Source organism: Perca flavescens, chromosome 4, assembly GCF_004354835.1.
Source record: "Perca flavescens isolate YP-PL-M2 chromosome 4, PFLA_1.0, whole genome shotgun sequence".
Lineage (NCBI taxonomy): Eukaryota > Metazoa > Chordata > Actinopteri > Perciformes > Percidae > Perca > Perca flavescens.
Window position 1 is genome coordinate 3,840,865 of NC_041334.1, and position 24,304 is coordinate 3,865,168.

General features: G+C 40.0%; 1 protein-coding gene across 1 annotated transcript in view; it reads right to left on the reverse strand.

Moving 5' to 3' along the window:
- Positions 1-24,304, reverse strand: part of LOC114554975 (uncharacterized) — a 79,656-nt gene that overhangs the window by 28,247 nt on the left and 27,105 nt on the right. The gene's annotated exons all lie outside the window — the stretch shown is intronic.

Consider the following 24,304-nt stretch of genomic DNA (forward strand, 5'->3'; position numbering starts at 1 on the left):
CCCTCCACACCCAGAGCCTTGAGCATTTCTGGACGGATCTCATCAATCCCCGGGGCTTTGCCACTGTGTAGTTGTTTGACTACATCAATACCAGACTTCCGCCTGGGAAATCGACGACAATCCCCCATCATCCTCCAGCTCTGCCTCTAACATAGAGGGCGTATTAGTCGGATTCAGGAGTTCCTCAAAGTACTCCTTCCACCGCCCTATTACCTCCTCAGTTGAGGTCAACAGTGTCCCATCCTTACTGTACACAGCTTGGATGGTTCCCCGCTTCCCCCTCCTGAGGTGGCGAACAGTTTTCCAGAAGCACTTTGGTGCCGACCGAAAGTCCTTCTCCATGTCTTCTCCAAACTTCTCCCACACCCGCTGCTTTGCCTCTTTCACGGCAGAGGCTGCAGCCCTTCGGGCCCTTCGGTACCCTGCAACTGCCTCCGGAGTCCTCTGGGATAACATATCCCGGAAAGACTCCTTCTTCAGTCGGACGGCTTCCCTGACCACCGGTGTCCACCACGGTGTTCGTGGGTTACCGCCCCTTGAGGCACCTAAGACCCTAAGACCACAGCTCCTCGCCGCAGCTTCAGCAATGGAAACTTTGAACATTGTCCACTCGGGTTCAATGCCCCCAGCCTCCACAGGGATGCACGAAAAGCTCCGCCGGAGGTGTGAGTTGAAAGTCTGTTGAACAGGGGCCTCCTCCAGACGTTCCCAATTTACCCGCACTACACGTTTGGGCTTACCAGGTCTGTCCAGAGTTTTCCCCCACCCTCTGACCCAACTCATCACCAGATGGTGATCGGTTGACAGCTCTGCCCCTCAGATACGGCCTCAGATCAGATGAAACGATTATGAAATCGATCATTGACCTTCGGCCTAGGGTGCTCTGGTACCAGGTACACTTATGAGCATCCCTATGTTCGAACATGGTGTTCGTTATAGACAATCCATGACTAGCACAGAAGTCCAACAACAAACAACCACTCTGGTTTAGATCAGGGAGGCCGTTCCTCCCTATCACGCCTCTCCAGGTGTCTCCATCATTGCCCACGTGTGCGTTGAAGTCCCCCAGCAGAACAATGGAGTCCCCCACTGGAGCCCCATGCAGGACTCCAGTCAAGGTCTCCAAGAAGGCCGAATACTCCGAACTCCTGTTTGGTGCATATGCACAAACAACAGTCAGAGTTTTCCCCCCCACAACCCGCAGGCGTAGGGAGGCGACCCTCTCGTCCACCGGGGTAAACTCCAACACAGCGGCGCTCAGCCGGGGGCTTGTGAGTATCCCCACACCCGCCCGGCGCCTCACACCCTGGGCAACTCCGGAGAAGAAAAGAGTCCAACCCCTATCCTGGCCGGGCTCCGTGGCAAACCCGGCCACCAGGCGCTCGCCGACGAGCCCGCCGTCTGGGCCTGGCTCCAGACGGGGGCCCCGGGCTTCCTCCGGGCAGGGTAACTTCACCTCTACTTAGCTTTTTCATTGGGGTTTTTGAACCATTCTTTGTCTGGCCCCTCACCTGAGACCACTTTGCCTTGGGAGACCCTACCAGGAGCACAAAGCTCCAGACAACACAGCCCTCAGGTTCACAGAGACACACAAACCTCTCCACCACGATAAGGTGATGGTTCATTTGCTTTCCCTGTCTTTTATTTCAAAGTGTCGGCACTGAGGTTTTGTGGACAACAACGGGGGTAAGAGACCTAAAACATATCTGATGCAAAATGCAAACGTCTTGATAATAGCATGAAGCTAACGTTTTTTTTGGCAGTTAGCATTGCTGAACAACTAGATAAACGCTACAGGATTGGCATTAGAAGGGTGAACGAAGAGGTGACAAAAAAATCAACACATAGGCTACTGTCCAGGATAATAGACTGTGAAATGTTGTGGAGCCTTTGAGTTGGCTTTACGTGGCCATGACGAGAGTGAGAGCTCAGATAACCCGGGATATTTTGTGGTTTGGTGGATTTTGTTGCCTCTCTTGATGGAGCTTTGAAAGAGCACCTTGACAGCGCCACTGTATTTAAGGGAACGTCAAAAACTATAAAGAACGAGCTTCTGGACTGTATGTTGTCTGTTACAAGAGAAAAAAAAATCACTGAAGTCCAGACAAGTGAAGTGAAGAAACAGCTCAGTCTCATCTACAGCAAGGAAGAGTTCAAAGCCTGCTCTGGTGCTGTGGAGCTATTCCAGCTGTTTATGGAGAATAATCTCAAAGAAGTCTTTTCCAAACTGTAACGCTCATGAAAGTTGTCATAACCACACCCATGACCACGGCTGAAGCAGAGAGGTGCTTCGCAACCTTGAAAAGAATTAAAAATATTTCTCAGAAGGACCATGACCCAGGAGAGGCTGAATGCACTGGCCATGCTGTCCATGGAAAAGAGACTTGTTACTGAGATGACTGACTTTAATCAGAGAGTCACTGAGAAATTTGCTGGCCAGAAGGAAAGGAGAGCTAAATGTATGTTCAAGTAGTTAACATGCTTTTTCGTAGTGGATTGGAGGATATAGTTATACTAAAAATAACTTTATTAGCATGTTGAACGATGTTGTAACCTCATAATGTTACCCACAAAGCATTAGCATCAACATTAGCTACTTGTCAACCAGCACATTGTAGTAACGTTAAGCTGGTATCGATATTGAACTTTCAAAATAAATAAGGTCTCTGTTGTATTATTGTGAAAAAAAGTGGGATGTAATTAATCACAAAATGATACTGTACGGCAAAAAAAGCAGTATTACGTTTTTTTCATCTTCATCATCTTGGTGCCAGTGTTCTGACGGAAGTTAGAGTAACTAGAGGGTGAAAGGTTATATGACGCCACTGACTAAAGGAAACGTCCCGTGTCTGAAAATAAAATAACAGATTTCTCTGGGTTTGACATTTGGTGGAAACACAACTCATAAAAATATATAACATAGGTATGGTCGTTGTTAGACATTTTAAAGCAGAAATGTTACATATTGTACCTTTAAAATTCGCTTGACAATTAGATGGAAACATTGCTACTGAGAGAAAGATGAGATCTGCTTATCAAACAGGTCCCCCCTGTTTAATCAGAGTTTTTGTAAAGGGTGAAAAAAGGAAACTTTTACTGAAAAATCATGGACAATATATTTCACAGGCCTACTCATTTTTTGAGAAATAATATTTTTTTTATATTCATAATAAATACATTATAAAACTGCTGCATTTCACATGCTGCATTGGAGTTTAAGAAGGACATTATGCAATGCTATAAGGCTAGCTGCCCATGTGCCATAAAGACATGATACATGCTTTTTATCAAAAAATCTTCTCTAACAAAAAACACACATTCCAAGTTAAAAAAATATTTACACACAAGTAATAAAATAATTAAGGCAACATATGTTACAAAGTGAATACAATTTTGCTGTAGATTTCATTATCAAGTCATTGATATCTGTAAGAGAGTTCTTCATTCAGAATTAAGAATAAAATCACTCTCTAGTTGACAACTTATTCAGACTTCTGAACTTTAAAAACAATTCTAGAGGAAGAGAAAATCGTATCAACCATAATTGCCTCATTTCACAAGCGTCCTTTGAGGTTTAGAATAATTGAATGAATGACATTTTGATCATGGCGTCATGTATATAACTATGGCCAGTCTGCATGGACCGACAAGACACCGTAAATCCAGACAACAAAGAGCAGAGTGCAGCGTAGACATTTCAAACATCAGAAAGTACAAAAATAGAAAATCAGCGTAAGTACTAAACTCCTAGTTTAACTACACGTTACATTACATAAACTTTATAGATTTTAATGTAAGCTGGAAAGCTGATCTGAGATCTCACAGGTCACCTGATTATTGAGACTTCGGTTCTGTTTTTCCTTTAAGCCTCAGAGCTTTAGGAACTAAATCATTTTAATAATGATATTTAAATAGAACTTTTCATGTAACAGATGTTACAAAATGCTTCACAAAACCAAAAAACTGATGAGGATCAACATATAAAAAAAAAAAAAATCAAATATCTTTAATTTGATCAGGTGTGTTTCTTTTTTCTTAATTTTTTTCTTATTATCGCTTTAACGTTTCATTCTGTTTTGAGCTTCTGTGTAGCTTCTCTCTATTCACAATTTGAGATGGAAAATACAAACTTTTGATATAATTGATTGTCTGTTACATTCAAACTGTTGCCAAATGAGTTGCTACAATTAAATAATTAAGATCAGTGGTCGAATGTAACAAAGTACAAATACTTTGTTACTGTACTTGAGTACATTTTTCACATATCTGTACTTTACTTAAGTAGAATCAATAGTCACATACTTTTGACTTTTACTTTGTTACATTTTGCAGGTATTATCTATACTTTCTACTCCACTACATTTCTACACCGTTCGGTTACGTTTTTGTGACATTTTCTGATCAGTTGTTTTCCCCAAGCCAAAACGTCTTCCTGTCCGTCACACACAGATCCTTCATCGGCTTCCAAGCCGCAGCGCCGCTGACCCTCGGTAATACAGCCTCCGGTAAAAATGAAAATGTTTGTTTTTTATTATTCCCGTTTTTAAATCACAGTTGCGATCTATTTCTCTCCACAGCGTCATTTACTTCTCCACCAGGCTGTGTAAGACGCGTTCATATCTTATTTATTTGGCTGGATCTCTTCACATCGCCTCCCCTTTTTCGCTGCTTCACACACTTTATTTGCTTACGCTCCCATGGTTAAAGGAAATAAAAATTAAAATACATCCATGAATAAAACCGATTCTAACAACATTTTTCTGTTTTATGCTGGTTAGGATAGGAACTTTTTTTGAAGCCAGGCCTTGTTTGTAGTAATGGACAGTATGGTTACTGTCGAATAAAACCAAACCGCTTTTTAAATGGTAATATGCAAATAAGATTAAGAGAATAAATCGTTATGCAAGTACTTTTACTTTTAAAACTTAAAGTACATTTAAAGTCAGGTACTTTTTACTTCTACTTAAAGCGTAACTCTCGCCAAAATGCAACATAGGGTCTTTTTGTGAATGTACCCGAGTCAAAATTTTGTTTAAAAGCATATTTAGGACGGAAGCGCCACTTTTAAGATGTACCGTATTTTTGTTTTTCGGTCAAATAGCCTTTTGAATGAGAGTAAGTATCACCACGGTCTCATTGAGAACATTGTTTGTGTACACAGAGTTTACTAAAAAGGTTTTGAACAACTCACCGTAGCTCTGGTTGTTTCCGGCCGCTACCACCTCGGCAGTCAAAACGAGTCGATATCAAAACAAGTAGCCACAGATTTAGTTTATCCCGTGTACATCGGTGTAGTTAAGGTGTAGAGCCCCTGGTGATACTTGGAGCAAAGTCTCATATTGTATCGAGCCTTCTTAGTGTTTTAAAAATAGCGAATTTGAGGCTAGCATAAAAGTGCCCCTAGCACTCCCATTCAAAAGGCCATTTGACTGAAAAACGAGAATACGGTAAATCTTAAAAGTGGCGCTTCCGTCCTAACTCTGCTTTTAAAAAAAGGTTTGCCTCGGATACATACACAAAAACACCCTAGGTTGCATTTTGGCGAGAGTTACACTTTAAGTAAATATGTCTGTGGTTATTTGTACTTTTACTTAAAGGTACTCCAAGCGATGTCACGCATTTTTTAGGCTACAATATTTTTTGTCACATACAGCAAACATCTCCTCACTATCCACTAGCTGCCTGTCCCCTGAACACACTGGAAAAAAACACGCTCTCTGTAGACAACCCACAAACGGCAACAAAAACAAACTGGCCACTGGGGGGGGTTAGTGCGCTGAAGCACAGAAGGGAGGGAACGGATGAGGAGGAGGGAGGAGCGAGCTAGTCTTGGTTTTGTTTGAAAATACTTTGAACGTCAATAAGAACTAACATCACTCAACATCACTTAGAGCACCTTTAAGTACTGAGATTCAGTACTTCCTCCACCTCTGACTGACCGCTGAAGACTATCAGCTCCACAAAACTCTCACTTTATTTCTCAGTATTTCTATGCTCAGAAGATAGTGGCGTCCGGTGACGTTTGGTAGCAGAAACCCAAGCGAAGATAATCACTTCTGAAGAGTCCATGTTACTTTAATCATCCGTGGCTGGTAGGCGGGCGCGTGATCACCGAAGCCTTGTATCAGCGACGGTTTAGTATAAAGAAGAATTCTTCATGGGGGCGACAGAAACTACGCAATATAGCTTTAAAGCTGGATTTCTGAAGCTGCTGCTTCTATTCTGTGTGCTGGCTTACCCCCCAGGCTATGCAAAACTTTCTGTCTGAAGAAGATTTATTTATTTATATTAGGACAATGCACATTAATCAACATTTCTGTAAATGCGCCAGTGTTAGCCAGTCAGCTAATTTTCAACTGTAGTCCTAGTTGCATGCATGTCTTTATGGTGGGAAGAAACCGGAGCACCCGGAGGAAACCCACGCAAGCACGGGGAGAACATGCAAACTCCACACAGAAAGGCCGGGACGACCTGGGTTTGAACCCAGAACCTTCTTGCTGTGAGGCAGAAGTGCTAACCACTGAGCCACCGTGCTGCCTAAGGAGGTGTTCCTGTATGATGGAGGCATTCATTATAACAACAGTCGCCCGGGTCAGAGTGAAGAGTTCAAAGGTCGAGTCTCTCATTTTAAAGATGAACTGAAACACGGCAACGCCTCCATAATCATCAGAAATACAAAGATATCTGACAGTGGAGTCTACACCTATGTTTTTCCCCATTTTCACACACGTCACCCACCCCAGCTCCACTAAAGTCTCTCTGTATTTCTCAGTATGGCTATGTGCGTGATCACGGAAGGCTTGTATCATGTGGACCAGTGATGCCACGTAACAGGTTACTTGTAACGCGTTACTCTAATCTGAACACTTTTTTCACGAACGAGTAATCTAACGCGTTACTATTTCCAAACCAGTAATCAGATTAAAGTTACTTATCCAAGTCACTGTGCGTTACTATTTGTCATTTTCCTTAGTAAAAATATATATTTTTGCTTTCTTCTTGCGTCACGTATGCGACAAGTCACGTTTTCAGCATGAGGACAGTTCACATGTACCACGCAGAGACACAAACGTAAACAACAATGGAGGGAGGAGAGAGATGGAAATACAGTCACTATTTAGAGTTTGTGTCCGCTAAAGACGGCAATATTAAGGTTGGTTGTACACTATGTGCTGGTGGCGACTACGTCAAATTTGAAGAACCATTTGGAGTCGCAGCACTACAGTCAAACCTACACAGCAAGTCCCAGCAGGTGGAGCGAAGCAGAGAGCAGGAGGCCCCCCACCACCCAAACAACAAAAGCTGGACTTCGGTGCAAAACCAGTAAGTGGGGGAGAGTTGAAGAAGTTGGTCGTGCAGTATGTTGTAGCGGAAATGCTGCCCTTAAACATGGCTGACTCGCTCTCTTTGGTGCCATAATAAACCAGATCCCTACTACTGGCCACGCTGAGCTGCCTCACAGTAAACCGGTTGTCATGGTTATGTTGAGGCTGTGGGGGTGTTGTCGGCAGCTGCTGCATGTAACTAATAAAGTAACTTGTAATCTAACTTTGTTACTTTTAAAATCAAGTAATCTGTAAAGTAACTAAACTACTTTTAAAATCAAGTAATCTGTAAAGTAACTAAGTTACTTTTTCAAAGTAACTGTGGCAACACTGATGTGGACGCGCCGACAGTTTTGTTGTCATTACTTAGAATTTGTCATGGGGGCGACAGAAACTACGCACTAAAGCTTTAAACATTTTGGGGATTAAGTGGCCTTCCTGAAGGATCTTCAGATGATCTGATGCCCTGGTTCCTTCTAATGAGAACCTGCAGCAAAGAAATGAATACATTTCCTAAGGTCACCTTTTATATTATACAGACATGATTTTGGTGGCCAAAACAAATAGATTTACATTTCATTCAAAGTCTGTTATAAAACGTGTATCTCAAATTAACCAATCTGATTGGTTCATAGCCGTGATAATAACCATATACCTCAGCAATTATGTCCATAATTCCATTGCACAATAAGTATCACTCCGCGTCTGATAAAAAAAAAGGTTAGACCCCACACACACACACACACACACACACACACAATTTTATTATTATTTTCAACAGGTCAGTTTAACCTGCTCCAACTGGCTGGCTTTACAGCAGTAGGGACAGTTTGTGATCGACCCAGCTGTTTTCTCGTCTCCAGTTTTAAACTCCATAGTGTAACTACACGTTACATTACATAAACATTATAGATTTTAATGTAAGCTGGAGAGCTGATCTGAGATCTGTCGGTCTCACAGGTCACCTGATCATTTAGGGAATCGGTTCTGTCCTTTTTCCTTTAAGCCTCGGAGCTTTACGAACTTAATATTTATAATAATAATGATATTTACATAGAACTTATCATGTAACAGATGAACAATCATGATTACTTACAGCGACATTATAAAATAAAAACCATGAAATGAATACGATCTTTGTAAAATCGTTGTTGATGAGTGGTGTTGACTCGTTGGTCCTTTAGGAAGATGTAAATTGTTATGTTGTTGATTTTTCTTCTATATTTAAATTATATTGTAATTAGAGCTGGGCGATATGGAGAAAATCAAATATCACAATATTTTGGACCAAATACCTCGATATTGATACTGCAACGATATTAGGGTTGACTATTGGTGCTTTCACAAAATATTTACACAATGAGATTTTAGATAAATAATCATCAGTAATGTGGATATAATGACTAAGTGAGTAAAGGCGAATAATAGAACAGTTACAACAGTCTGTTAAGTTCAGAAAATGACATCACTTTACTCTAATGCAGCCTTTGAAACCAGGAAAAGACAACACTTATGCCATATTACGATATTACGCTTTCCAAAATCTAAGACGATATCTAGTCTCATATCATGATATTGATATAATATTGATATATTGCCTAGCTCTAATTGTAATATTTATTACTTTTACATATGTCCATATTATTACATTGAATGTTTAAAACAAACAGGACTACTGTTAACGCGGTGACGATTCACAAATCAAGCTCAGGCTCGTTCACGGGAGGAGTACTCACAGTGAGGAAGGAGGCATTTCATTGGTTCTTTACTAGCGTCTGCTCTAAAGCCTGTCAACGTCCCACCAGTCATAGTTTATGGGGGTATTTTTTTAAATGTGAACAGCTGTAACACGCTGCACAAGAAACACACACACACTTCACGGCACTTCTGCGTGTGGTGTGTTTCCGCTGTTAGACAAACAACCCCATCACATTTGCGTGTATATCTACGCCGTTAAATGCGGGACGCCTGTTGGGGTTAGGAAAAAAACAATGGGAGATGGTTGCCTTTACGTGGGGACAACAGAGAATGGGAACGTGACACGCGGGACATGATCCCCGCTCTCCTGGGTGACAGTCTATGGAGCTAAATCAGGGCCAAATGTTTTGCTCCTTGAGTGTAAGGTTTTGATAATTGTGTAATACTTTTGATTTCAGTGTGTAAGCAATCAGCAAAAACTGTATGTCATATGAAATGTGTGTGTTCCATATGGTAACAAACATGTTTTATAGTATAGTATAGTTTTTGCAAGAGTGTTTCATTTTGCAAAGGGTCTGATGTGTTCTGCTGATTGTCTGTAGTATTTTGAAAAACCGGTCCCTGTTTTCAACATAGTGCTTAAGCAGTCGAAAAATAACAACCCTGTAACAGGTGTTACAGTTGACTTAATGTCAATATTCAATACAGTCTTTTAAACAAATAATTTATAATTTCTCTAATTAGTTGAGCTAACTCTGTAGGTACATGTAGGCCTATACCTCTGGTTGGGAATCACCGCAGTAGATTAGAACCAATCCAGTCATTTTTTCTGTTTGCCAAAAAGTGATTGCAGCTTCTACCTGGTCACTGAAAGGTGGTTTCTGCCTCAAAAATGAATGAGGTTTATATCTGATAGATTATAGCCCCCCAGTAGTTTTTCTGTTGAAATACCCTTAGGAGGGGCAATACAACCCATAAAAGGCACTTTTGCACTTGCACAAAAGTGTGGACCCACCATGTTTTTGAAAAGTTGTTTCTGCATAAAAATGAGTCGGTTCTTATTCATCAGGCTGATATCTGACAGATTATACCCCACCCAGAACTTTTTACTTGTTGAATTGATCTTTTAAAAGGGCATTTCAACAAGTAAAGAGTTCTGGGTGGGCTATAGGCTAATATAGTTTTCAAAGTGAGCTTTGGAATTGAAAAACTGGTCGATACAGTTTACAGGCTGCGACCGCCCCCAAAGACGGCAATCAAGTTTTTGGCACAACATCAGTTTCCAGATCAATAACCTGTGTTGTGAATGGTTACATGTGTTACTGATGCTAATAATTAGTATAGTCCATAGAGCGTGCTCTTGATCCTTAAAATTGACACAACACCAGGTTCTGTCTGTCTGTCTGTCATAATAATAATAATAATAATATCTACAAAGTTAGTCATTCTTACCGTTTTCATCACAAAGTGTTTTCCCGGTCAAACCCAGAAGACACAAACACAGCAGATCCAGAAGAAGCTTCATAGTTGTCCATTAATTATTGTAAAAATAAGGAGCTCTTACAAATCACTGCACACAGTTTACTTTCAATTACCTACCTCTATGTGTCCCTCCCAGTGACTGTATCAGTAGTACTGAATGTTCCTTCATGTTTCCGCCCAGCAGCAGCAGGGAGACACGGAGCTCTGTCTCCATCTTGTGTCGTGTTACTGGAGTTACACCAGTCTTATCATCGGTCCTGTGTCTTGTAGACGGATAAAGACTTCAAAGATGAATTTCCAGGGTCGGATAAATTGGTTTAAATTAAAAAAATGGATTATCCGTGAAAAAAACGAAAAATCTAAACAATGACCTCCGTTTTCCCGTTTTATTTTATGTCCATAAAAACAAAAATGAACTGGAAAACTCGTTTTTATTCCATGTATCATGCGTTCATTCCCATGCTGCAGCCATACAGTCTTAGCTTCTTCTGAATGGAGTTCAGTGGTTAAATCTGACAGAAGAAAAAGGGATTTTATGAAAAAATTGAGAATGAAATCTTTATATTTGAAAAAAATAAAAACAATAATTTAAATAGAAAAAGGGATTTTATGGGCAACAAATGAAAATAAAATCGTGATATTCAGAAAATGAAAAAATAATTAAAGAAGGAAAATTATTTTCATGGTTGTGTGCGTGTGTGTGTGTGTGTGTGTGTGTGTGTGTGTGTGTGTACACCATGTAGCCAGTAATAGTCAATAGCCTAGATATTCATGTAGACCTTCTTCTATCAGTATGTCCAACAGTTTACTATCACAATTAAAATGCCTATTAAAATTAAAAAGCCTTTGGGACAATCTTTAACTCCTTTTACTTGAACAGCCAAAACGCTGTCTGTGGCAGAGGAGCCCTTTAGTGACAACCCAGTTTATAACAGACACACAGACAGACGTTCCTGTAATATATGGACATAGAAAAGAAAGACACCGAAGAAATTGGACTCTAAAATCTAGAAACTATAAAGATAATTAAGTGATAAATTCCATGCACATTGTAAACATGAATGTAACTGAGTATATTCATCAGTTATTTCCAGCAAGCTAAATATAAGGTCAAAAACCATTGAGGTGTCCTCTCCCTGTTGTTTCATGAATGTACAGTAGCCTACAGCACTATATAATTACTGATCCAGTGAACTAAGTCTATAATTGCACAATTAGGATATGCTCTTAAAATTGTACAATCCTCCCAAATTATAGTCCCAGTTTACTGGACATCACACATTGTGTGCTAAGAATGCCAAATTCAATGCACATGGAAGAGGAACAAACACAATCCTTTATTGTTAAACAATACAAAAAAATGAATCTACTAAAATAATTTAAGGTGCCGTGGTCCACTATAGAAACACAGCATTTTATGTATTGCCCTTAGTAACAGACTTCATTTAAAACACATTTGAAATGTTATCAGCCTTTTCTAATTATCTCAACAACTGTGCAGTAATATATTCATCAAACTTCTAACAACAATATGTGAACAGCTGTTTTCATAAAGCAATATAACAGTAACAATGACACAATGTCACATGAATAATTCTAAAAAATAATGGTCACAACTGTAAATAATAACAGTGCTTTACTGAACAGCAATGTGCACCTGTTGTATCTTAATGCAGGCTGATAATAATAAGGTAAAACCACTGCTAAGTGAACAGAAAAGCCTTCAGGATTAATAAATCCTGGCTGTTAGCCTGGTCTGGAGCAGGCTAGCTGCACAGAATACATCTCCATAGTAATGTAGGTGCCTCTGCTTTTGTGAAACCAAGTCAAGGCTAAATTGAGCCAGGATAACTGGGAAATCACAGCTTCATCCGCTATCTAGGTTTTGTGAAACAGCCCTCTGAAAACATGCTGACCAAACAACCCAGCCAACACGTACATGTGGGCCCCATATGGGTTACAAAGGGGCTGCATGGGTACCAAGTGGGCATGGGCTTGAAATGGACAAATTGTCTGGGCACCATATGGGATATGAGCGGGCAAAGTGGCATGGGATGGAAGTAGGCGAGTTGTGTGGGCCCCATATGGGTTACCTAACATGAGCCCCACATGGAAAGCCCATGTGGGCCAACTCTAGGGGCCCCATAGAGGATATAAGTGGGCAGGGTGGGCATGAGGTGGAACTGGGTATCATTTCTTGGGCCCCATATGGTTCCTTCAACATGGGAAGCCCATGTGGGCTGACCATGTGGGCCCTGTAAGGGATAAGATTGGGCTAAGTGGGCATTGGCTGGAAGTAGGCAAGTTATGTGGACCCCATGTGGGTTCTGTAACATGTGCCCCACATGGGCTTCCCATGTGGGCCTACTATATGGGCCCCACAAGGGACCTAATTGGGCAAAATCGGCATGGGGTGGAACTTGGTAATAATATTTGGGGCCCATGTTGTTCCAGTAACATGGGCCCCACATGGTAAGCCCATGTGGGCCTACTCTATGGGCCCCACAAGGGACCTAATTGGGCAAAGTCGGCATGGGGTGGACTTTGGTAATACTATTTTGGGCCCATGTTGCTTTAGTAATTTTATTTTTTGTATTTTCTACAGTTATGCTCACCCCAAATTTGAGCATGTCCGGAGGCGGCTTGTGGTTGGACAGGCTTGTAAGGAGAGCTGGCTCTGTTGCTGGCACAGGCCTGATCAAATTGTAGACAGATTGCTGTTGAATGGTTTGAGAATTTTAGTGCTCTCTTACCTTTGACACATCTATCACACATTGCGGGGGAAAAAAAACACACAAAATAAGTAAGCAGCTGCAGTTCTGTGGGGCGGAATGGAATGGAATGGCCAGGCAGGTCTACAACAGCATATCCCTAAGCCACTGGATAGCCTATACATTTTCAAAGTAATAATTGTATTACCTTACTAAGAGAAGAATAAAAAAAAAAAAAAAAAAAAAAGAATAATATATATATAATTTATATATATATTTATTTATACATATTATATGGAAAAAAATAATATTAATAAAGTCTATTTTTTTATAATGTTTTTTTTATTATTTTTCAGGGGACAAGGTTATTGCTTTAAATTTTACTATGTTTCTTAAAAACATTTCAGAAGATCCAAGATCAGCCCCCTGTCATTTTTTGTGAATTATTAATCTGTTGTTGTTTTTGTTGTTGTTGACGACATGTGCTGGCATATTCATTGCTCCATAGTTTATGAGCAGAAACATTGTTTTTGACAAAGGCAGACGCTGGCCAGGCTTTTCAAAATTAAGAGTTTAGTTTATACGCATGCGTATTGCAACATACTGTAACGGTCACACTGCGCGCTTTTATTTTGAATGTCTACGGATCAGCGCCGAGAGCAGCAGAGTAGAGCAGCAGCAGCGGCGTTCTTTCAACACCGGTGAGTAACATACCTGTCTCTCTATTATGTAAAATTCTTGTATAAGGCCATCATTACTATCAAAGTGTTGTGAACTAAGACACTGGGGAATTTGCAAAAATGCTTGTTTGAACTCAGCTAACGCTAATGTTGAGTGTTTTAGCTAACTTAAGCTAATGTTAGTAGTTAGGCCTAATCAACCTAATTAGCCAACATAACCTTACTGGTTTTATACAGCCCCTCTCGAAATCAAAGGCAGAATAAACAATTTCGAGGTAGTACAATTTCGAGGCAGTATTTCAAACAATTTCGAATACAAAAATGCAAGCTGAATTAGCTCAGCAGCCACATCTGGCGGCTCTTTTGTTGCCTCTGCTGCTTTTTTCCTTTTAGTCTTGTGTGAATTAGTTAAAAGACATTTGGTAATATTGTATTAAACAAGCTGTGTAAGCAGTGATGACGCTAGTATTACATTACATTAATTGTTTAAACGTTTCAGCTGCAGTTGTATGATTCTAGGCTGAAAATGCTGTCTTTCTCAGTGCAAACACAAGAAGCTCCATTTTATTAATGGGATTTTGTTTGTGTACTTCATAATGTGTGTTGCGGGTCCGCTGTGGAGCAATGACAGTGTCTCCACAAAAGTTATGCAATCAACAGCGCTGCTGCAAATAATCCTCAAACGCAATACATTCACTTTTGTGTGTGTGTTTGATGTGCATGAAACAAAGTTGAGATTTACCAAACATATATTTCTTCAAAATCGCTCATTTGCTTATTCAAGTTAATATAAGATGGTGTGGTAATGGCAGTAAAATGGTCAGAAATGTTAAATTTCTCCACAAAATCGCTTTTCTCATGATTTATAGATAAGGCCATTATGAATTGGGTCACAATGGTTTGTTATTTTTGTTAAAATTGGGTCCCCGGGAAAAAGGTTTGAGAAAGAATGATATAATGGATAGTTCTGACAATTTAACTAGACTGACATCTATCAGCCATGCTGGCCCTTTGTTAAAACTAATCGTTTAGTTTAGTTCAAGTCCAGAAGCATTATTCTGCAATAGTACATCAGACCCATCAGTATCCTAGCTCTTATTTATGAGAGTGCCATTAATTAACAGCTTAATGTAGCTGCCAAGGAGTTTAATTATAGTCTTATCAGTTAATATGTGTGAATGCACCTGACATAATTACTAAGAAAAAATATGACCAATCCAAACAAAATAAGAACTCTCCCATTGTTCTATTTCTAGGCTGGCTATATAGTTTTCATCTACAAGTGTGTTAAAATTGTGAATTTAACCTGAGATTTGGTGGGTGAATGTTAACCACACCTGTGCAAAAACATGAATTATAAAAAGTGCCTCCTGTTGACTTCTCTCAACCATTGTCTTCCTGTCACATTTAGATTTGTCCAGATCACAGTTGTTTCAAACACTGTTGGAAAGTGTGCTTCTTTGCCACGTAAGTAATTTTAATGTAATAGTTTGCCATATATGCATGAAGTAGGCCTATCTGTTGGCAGTTCATGCTCACAAGATTCACTTAGGTCACCTATTTTATTTATTTTTTTCATGTCTGCATTTTACAGTTCGCACACATCTATTTTTAGTCTCAAATACGAGTGAAACACCTGCACAACAAAAGCGCATAGTGTAATTTTTTTCCTCTCATTTTCGGGGCGACAGAGTACTTTAATCCCTGCAGATGGAATGCTCTTTAACAAATGATTTTCATTAGTTGAAGAACTTCTCTGCATTTACTTACCATAAAGTTGAAAAGACACAAGTCCTTAAACTTCTTTTTCCCGTGACGGCCAAACATGTATATTCTAATGCCAGCTCGTTTGACATGTATTCAGAATGTATTCAGTTCTGATATTATTGCTTTAGCCTACAAAATAAAAAATATGTATTACATTACAGTAAATTACACAAAGGCTACAACTTCAAACGTTTAGTTGACTTTTTGGCTGAATTTTTAAATCTTTGAAGCTTATTGTCTTGGCAGTTAATGTAAGCCTTTTTTTCTCCTTTTGGCTCTCATCCATAGGTTGCCATGGTGGCAGATATAGGGGGCACAAATGTAGATGATGCAACGAGGCGAATGATGAAATACATTCTGTCAAACGAGCTGGCATTGGACTATAACATGTTTGGCCGTCACGGGAAAAAGAAGTTTAAGGACTTGTGTCTTTTCAACTTTATGGTAAGTAAATGCAGAGAAGTTCTTCAACTAATGAAAATCATTTGTTAAAGAGCATTCCATCTGCAGGGATTAAAGTATGAGAGGAAAAAAATTACAATGTGCGCTTTTGTTGTGCAGGTGTTTCACTCGTATTTGAGACTAAAAATAGATGTGTGCGAACTGTAAAATACAGACATGAAAATCACTCCCCTTTCGGCGAAATTTGCCGTTTTGAAACCAAAATAGGTGACCTACGTGAATCGTGTAGCTTTGATGAGAAATGTTTAATGGGGGAGGGGGTGTATAAGTACTCGGGCCTGGTGCCCGATTTCTGGCGTATGACTATTTTAGAAAAATAAATAAATTAAAAAGTCCACATGGGATTTGTTTTGATGTGCTGGATTTAACCATACTGTCTATGGATTTAACCAATCATCGAACTTCCACCAACCAATGAAACAAGTTCTGCCAACCAATGAAACGAGTTCTAGCAAATCAGATGCAAAGTAGGGCGGGTCTTTGCCGAAATGTTAACGCGGCTAAAATAAATGGAGGCCAAGTTTATCATACTTGGAGCATGTAGATACCATTGAGGTAGATAGAGGCAGCTTTAGTTGAGAAAGTAGTTAAAACAAATGGTGCTGGGCATGAATAGAGGACAAGAAGAAAAGGGTGGAGACGGGAAGCCGTTTAGCACTTGGTGTCTCAAACTGAGGGAGCCGGGCGCTTCTGCAGCGCATGTTTTGGACGGCAGCAGCGGTAAGACAGGGCTTGTTAGCATGCTAGTCACTAGATGCTAGTCACTAAGCTTCGGTCCGTGCTCTCTGTCATACGAGCCCGTTACCGGCAGCGACCGCTACCGTTAAGACTGCGACTGTTCCTTTACTGACCGACCGTGATACAAACAATACGTGCGTGCACGTTCATAGCGGAGCACGATTTGTAAAAGCTATGTGAAGCCCAAACTGCCTTGACAAAGCTGTCTGTTTTGGAATCAGCATGGTAGGTATTTAAACATAACGGCCATGTCCCAGAGTCTAGACAGCTAGCTATATGAAAAGATAAACAATGCAACGTTTTTAATAAATGTAAATAAAGCAGCTATATATCAACATGGACAAAATCTTGAATGTACTAATTCGTTGGTTTGATGATGACCTGGCCAAAGTAGTAAAGTTTAGTTTTCCCTATGATTCATTGTAGGATTATATTATTGCAATATGTAAATCTACATTGACTCTTAATTTAACATATGGTTGGAAGAAGTAAAAATTGATCCAAAACGTTTTAGTCTTTAAACATTATGACTTTTATTATTGTTTTGCCAGTCATATTAACTTTAATGAGTGCATATTGAAATATTACACTGTTGTTTGGCAAAAAATGCATCTCAAAATGCATCAGATTGATGCTTTAAAATCTGGAATATTTAAAATTTTCTTCCGGGGGAGCATGCCCCCCCCAGAGGGGTAATATCCTTCTCACCTTTTTCACCCCTGACCCGTTTTCATGCCTGCATAAGACTTCCAACTTTCAGACAGGTTGCTCACATCACATTTACGTCGTGTCTCTCAGTTGGAGGCTGCTCAGCCAGCACCGGAAAAGTGCTTCTAATATCCTTCGCTGGTCTCCGTCCAGAGCAACGGGTTCTGTTGGTCTATTCTTATATATACTGTCTATGAGGTGAACCTGTCTCCACTTTTGCTACGCCCACCGGCCTGTTTTCAGAAAAGTGCAGGAATACGACGTGATGCGAGTTGCGACACAGTACATGTGAGTCTCACAAGAAACGTGACACAAAAAGAGATCTATGGAAGCATTCCTACTAAACCCCGAGATGACCGTTGACCACACTGCAGTGATTTCAGTCACAGAGTGGTGAAAGTAACGGTTTCTCAGATCCTTTTTAGGCTACTTAAGCAGGGTTCAAAATTAACTTTTTCTCCCACCAGCCAAATGGCTAGTGAATGTTCAAATTTGACGAGCCACTCATAGATTACCATTGTTTTTTTGACATATGAGTGAAGCAAATCTACCGGCCACTTACATATTTTACCAGCATTTTGCTAGTAGATGGTGCTAATTTTGAACCGTATTCTTAAGTAAAAGCAGAAAAATACTGCTGTCTGAAAATACTCAATTAAGTAAACGTCCTGAATTCAAAATGTTACAAGAGTAAAAATACATTAGTATAGCAGCAAAATGTACATAAGGTAACAATTTTTCCATATAATATGTATAACAACAAGTAAAATTACTCATTGGGCAGCAGTGTTATATTATTAAAGTATATTTTATTTTTTGCTTGTGTCACTAACAAACATGAGAGATTTGAATGTTCTTCATTAGTGTTGGGCCCTTTATATATACTTTGGGTAAGTTATTAACTACTGCATCATACCATTGTATCAAAAGTTTTTTAAATAATAATACACTATTTATATAGCACATTTCAAGTGCATAGAAAATCTTAAAAAAGAAAAGGAAAGAGCAGAGAATTTAAACAAAAGAATAGAATATTAAAATATATTTTATGTCAAATCTTCATCTGAAAAGTAACTAAAGCTGTCAAATAAATGTAGTGGAGTAGAAAGTACAACATTTCCGCCTGAGATTTAGTGGAGTGGAAAAATAAAGTAACATCACATAGGAATACTCAAGTAAAGTACAAGTATCTCATAATTGTTGTTAAGTAAAGTAAGTTTAAGTAAACTTAAATTTAACCTGTAGCCTAACCTGCACAGTCTATTGTGTGCTACTGAATCAACCGGAGGACAAAGCACAGAGATGCTACCTGCTGAGGGGCAGAATAGAAATGTTATTTTTTTAAGTTGGATAGACATTGGATAGACTATATCATAATGTTAGATTCCCTCTCAGCAGTTAGTAGATGGTTTATTTTTTATAAAAGTCTTAAGCTTAATAGATTGAAAACTTTACATAAAAGCAAACTGACAATAGAAAAGCTGTTCAAAATCACTCTTTTCCTTTAAAAATGCTCTTGGTCTAAAGCAGGGGTTCTCAACCTTTTGCAAGCTGGGCCCCCCCAAAGCTGATTCATTGCAGTTGGGCCCCCCCCCAATTTCTTGGCGAAATGTCTGATAAACGTAGCCTCAAATCATCCTCGATTTGTGCACGATTGCGGTATTTTGTTTTGAGTGCGGTCATTTCTGAGAATCCTGCCTCACACAAATATGCCGACGTGAAAGGGAGGAGAATCTTCAAGGTGACGTCACAGAGTTGAGAGTATTCCTGCATCAATGCTGCCCAGAATGACGAAAGAGGGCAGGAGGTCAGTGGCATAACTAGCCAACACCGGGCCCCTAAGCAGAATTATCAAGGCGGCCCCCCCTACTACAGCACGTGATGACGGCGCAATGTCCCCGAGTAGGCTACCATGAATAGGACAGGAAAGGATCATAGAGACACAGCATGTAAGAGATGGGATGACTGACAAAATCAGGAGTAGCCTACGCGCACCACAACAACAAAAAAACACTGGTGAATGTTGACCATAACACATGAAAAAACACACAAGGGCAGTCCATACAGGATTTCACTGCCATAAAGATGCAGAAGACAGTGAACATTGCAAAAAAAGTTGACTTTTTTTTATAGTTCTTTAAAAATAAAAAGGAAACTTGTTTTGGGGAGAATAATAATTAGTACTATTAATTAATTACTCTGGGCTGAGATTTCCTAGGAACCTTAAAAGGCTCTGGATGCTGCAAATGTTGGTATAATAGGAAAATGGCTGGTGGATTTAAGACAAAAAATAATAATTTATTGAATGAATCAAATATGAACATATCTGTCACCGTCAGTGGCTTGTTGATCACATTGTTAGTTAATGTCCTATCCTGGCCACACACACACACACACACACACGCATTCATACGGTTTGATAAAGTACTTATTGGACTTTAACTTATCATTGCACTTACAATAACGAGCATAGCTGTCCTCAATTTAGCTCATCTGCGTTTTTTCCTGCATCCACCGTGTGTGATTGTGTGTGTGTGTGTGTGTGTGTGTGTGTGTGTGTGTGTGTGTGCGTGTGCGTGCGCGCGTCAGTCGCGGGGGAAATGGAGCAGCAGCCCCGCCCGCTGCAGAGAGCACACAGTACTGAAACAGCAGCCGCTTCAGTGACTATATAATGAGAAATCGTTACAGCGTACATTGATGTTAAAATGTACACACGTTGGCAGTAGAGTCTGAAATGTTTTGCGCGGTCTTTCGCTGTACGTTTTGTTGGTAAATGTGAGATGTTCGAGTCACACACACGATCGTCTTCATAACAGAAACAAGGAAATTAATTTGACCCGTTCTCACTCCCGCTTGGTCAGTGGCTGTTCTCTCATTGCTGACAGGTGCTCAGACGCTGATTGAAATCGAGAGAAGTCGTGTGATAAAGTCTGCAAGGCTGGGGAACATGTCGCTGTCCCCTCCATGCTATAAGTCAAGTTTTTGTGTGAAGGCGTCCACTCTGTCTGCACGGAGCAACATCAGAGTTTCTATGAGGAGCGGTGTGTGTCTCCTCTCTGGTCCGACTGCAGGCTGGGACTGGTGTGCGAGGCTACTGAGAGACTGACCGCCTGGGAGGGCTTTTGGACGGGGGAGGGGCTCACGGCAGCACCCGCTGCTCGTTGAGCACAGTAACTGCAGAGTGATACGTGCTTTAGAGTCTCCAAACACAAAAGTCTCCAATAACACCAGTAAAAGTCGCTAGAGTAGTTTTTGACAAAAAAGTCGCCAGGAGGATGATTTGTTTGTGTGTTATAGTCCAACCACTTGCATTTCAACATGGGGGAAATTTTGTTTCTGAGTTCTTTTTTTTCTTTTTTCTCCCATCCTGTACCCTACTCGCGCCCCCCCGGGAGAGTGTCCGCGCCCCCCCAGGGGGGCGGGCCCCACCGATTGAGAACCACTGCCGTAGACTACCTTTAAGTCATTTAGGTTTCATTCAGACCAGCAGCATGTTTTAATGTCGTGATGACCGAAACTAAAGAAGGAAAAACAAAGACAATACACTCAACATGTCATATATTCTACTATATTTGATACATTTCACGGTTCATGACTTACAATCATTATCTCCGCTCCAAGTTTGAACTCATCTAAACAGCTGACTGGAGTTGTTTTACAGCAACCTTTCTCCCGTCCCTGCACTATTCTGGGCTCTATGAAAACAAATGCACTTCCTAGTTGAGCAACTTTTCCGACACACTCTCACGTTACATGCTGTAGATCTTTTTAAATGAACACAGCAGCTACCGCGAGGCCAAATGTTAGACCTTCAGCATGTACACCCCGATGCCCTACCTGATACTGCAGACAGGTAAGAGAGAGAGAGAGAGAGAGAGAGAGAGAGAGAGAGAGAGAGAGAGAGAGATTACTACTTTTGCAATGGGAATACAATTCAAAAATTGTAAACAACAAATCATGGCTCTTACATGCATTGATCAGAGGTCAGCTAAAGACGAAAAACATCTTTTAATTGAAATCTTTAACTTTTAACAACTAACCCCTGACAGACAACAACCAGCATCTGCAGCAGTGTAGCTTGAAGCTGAAGTTCTCAAACTGGGGTCCAGGGACTCCAAAGGGTCCTTAATGGGTGTCCAGAGGGTCTCCTACAAAATAAAAGCTCATCTCACTGCAACACATTAAACACTCTGCACTGTTTACATCTTTTTAATACTAAGTCACTAAAAATAAAGTACAGTAGATACAATTTGAAAGCAACTTTGGTCATTGCTCTATATTCATCCAGGTTTAGGACTTTGGACTGGCCTTTAGACTTTTAGACAACACACTCACTTCTCCACTGTTTATCTGCATGTCCAGTATGTTGCAAACACACACACACGTTCTCCAAAACCTGGAGGAATAAATATAGAGCAGCAGAGTGGTGTCTAGATTTTTCAGGTCGGGACTGCGGTCTTACCGGGGATTTCCACTGGATGCGTAACGGCTGAGGACCGGCTCCGCTGCGTGTCTGCTGCGTGCTCCGCCGTCCGTCAATACCCACCGGGTCCGGGTCGCGAATTCACGTAGAATAGAACCACCAAACCAACAACAGTTAGTTTCCATCCAGAGGACTAGAGGGGAAACAGTTCTGTGCTGTGTTTTCAAGGTGTAGTGCAGGGAAATATGATCCGCAGGGAGCACGGTGTATTTTATTTTGAAAATTAACCGGATATTTATTCTGTTTCTGTGCTCGACTTCCTGTCGAGCACAGAAACTTTTTTAGTCTCCTGCCGTGTGCTGAATTGCTGCGGAGCTCTCCGTCGTCCGTCAAAAACAGAAGCTCTGCGTATCTGCTGCGGAGGGCTGCGGACTGACGGAACTGGGACGGAGTCGGGACGCAGACGTGGAAATACACAGATTGACTTTAATGGAAACCTAATGACTCCGTCGACGTTCCGGAGACGTTCCGCATCCAGTGGAAATTGCCGGTAGGAAACTGACCCAAGAAAGTCAAATCACTTTTATTCCTTTTACGCAAGTTTCAGCTGAAAAAACCCACGGTCACACTGTAAAGAATAATCTCAATATTTACTTTTAATTCAAGATTTTCAATAGTAAAGTTTGAATACATTTAAATTGAAATTACATAAAGGTACTATATTATCGCTTAACAAAATAAACAGTGCAAGAAAAGAGTAAGGTGTACTGTACAGACTTTGTCTTGTCATATAAAAGTAAAGATACATTGGAGCTAATAATTTATTTTTTGGCATTTCTATGACAAATGACATGCAGCAAAGGGCCCTGTGGTGGACCAAACCAAAGTCACCGTGGTGATGACTCAGCCTAAAGTAGCAGCTCTACCTGGTGACCCCCCAGGGCACTTTATTCACTTTCTTACTGAGTTAATAAGAAGATCAATACCACATCTCAGCCTTAAAAAGGACATATTATTAATTTTAATGTTTTTTTTTCATCTACAATGTTATAATGTCAGAGTTTCATGTTAAACGTGGCCAAAACTTCAAATAACAAGAAACATAAAAAAATCCCTGTGAGCTAAAACATTCAGATTTCCAACCGGTTGTGTAGCATTTGGTTTAGAAGCCTCTATTGGTGATTTAAATAATCAAAGTCCTGCTATATACTCTGTTACAGTAGCTCAAGCTTCAACTAGTGAAACAAGTACAAACGCAAAATACAAGTATGAACCTGAAAATGCTATATAAGAGTTGGCCTTTAACCATTCTTTTAAATACAGAAGCAACCAATGGTTGTTTAAAGAAAGAATAATAATAAAAAAAAATAATAAAACAAAATATAAAATGGTAAACAATATTTAAAAAATAAATAAAGTGACCTTTTTTTGCACATCATCACAGCAATTTGGTCTGACTACAAAAATACAAGACTTATAAGAGCATCATCATGTTGACTTGGTCCTCTCTGCTCTACACACCTCTGGAACAGGAATACTGTACAAGTCTTACAAACAGTTACACAATCAACTATACTGCAAGACTAAATCAATGAGCCTATTAATTATGATATAACACAAGCATAAAATAACTGAAAACTAAATAAATGTTTCCAGCAACACAGACATTATCAATGCCTTTCTATCATTAATAGATGAAGTTCAGTTCCATCCATTCCATTCATTAATGGACGATGTTCATCTGACTCTGGAGTTGAAGCTGCAATAAAAAAGACAAAACAATATTAAAGAAATTAAATGAAACTTTCTTGATCATATTCAGGCTGCACAATCACAGTTTTACCGCTAATACATCATTTATTGTTGGTGTCTGATCTACACAGATCTGCCCCAAAATGCACTCTTTTCTGTTTGGAAATAAAGTTCATGTTAATGCACAAACATGAACCAGAATAGCAGGTGCACTTAGAGACGCCTACTGCTTTGTGTGTGTCGCTGTGTGATAAGAATGAAGTCCTACATCAAATCTATTCAATCATTTTAAGACTAGAATAAAATGATCTTGAGTACATTATAACATCCTGTCGTATGAATTTAAGCAGTCCCATCTTTTCACTCTGGGCTTCACACATATGGCTGTAAAACTAGAGGCCAGAGTTCAAACTAACATTAAAAACTATGCATAAAAGTTAACTTTTGGGCTGGTTACTTTTGAAAACAAAAAACAGCAACATCAGGCAGTGTGTACACTCAGATTTAATCTACTACAGACTGCTGATATTTCATTAAGAAATGTGAAACTGACACCAT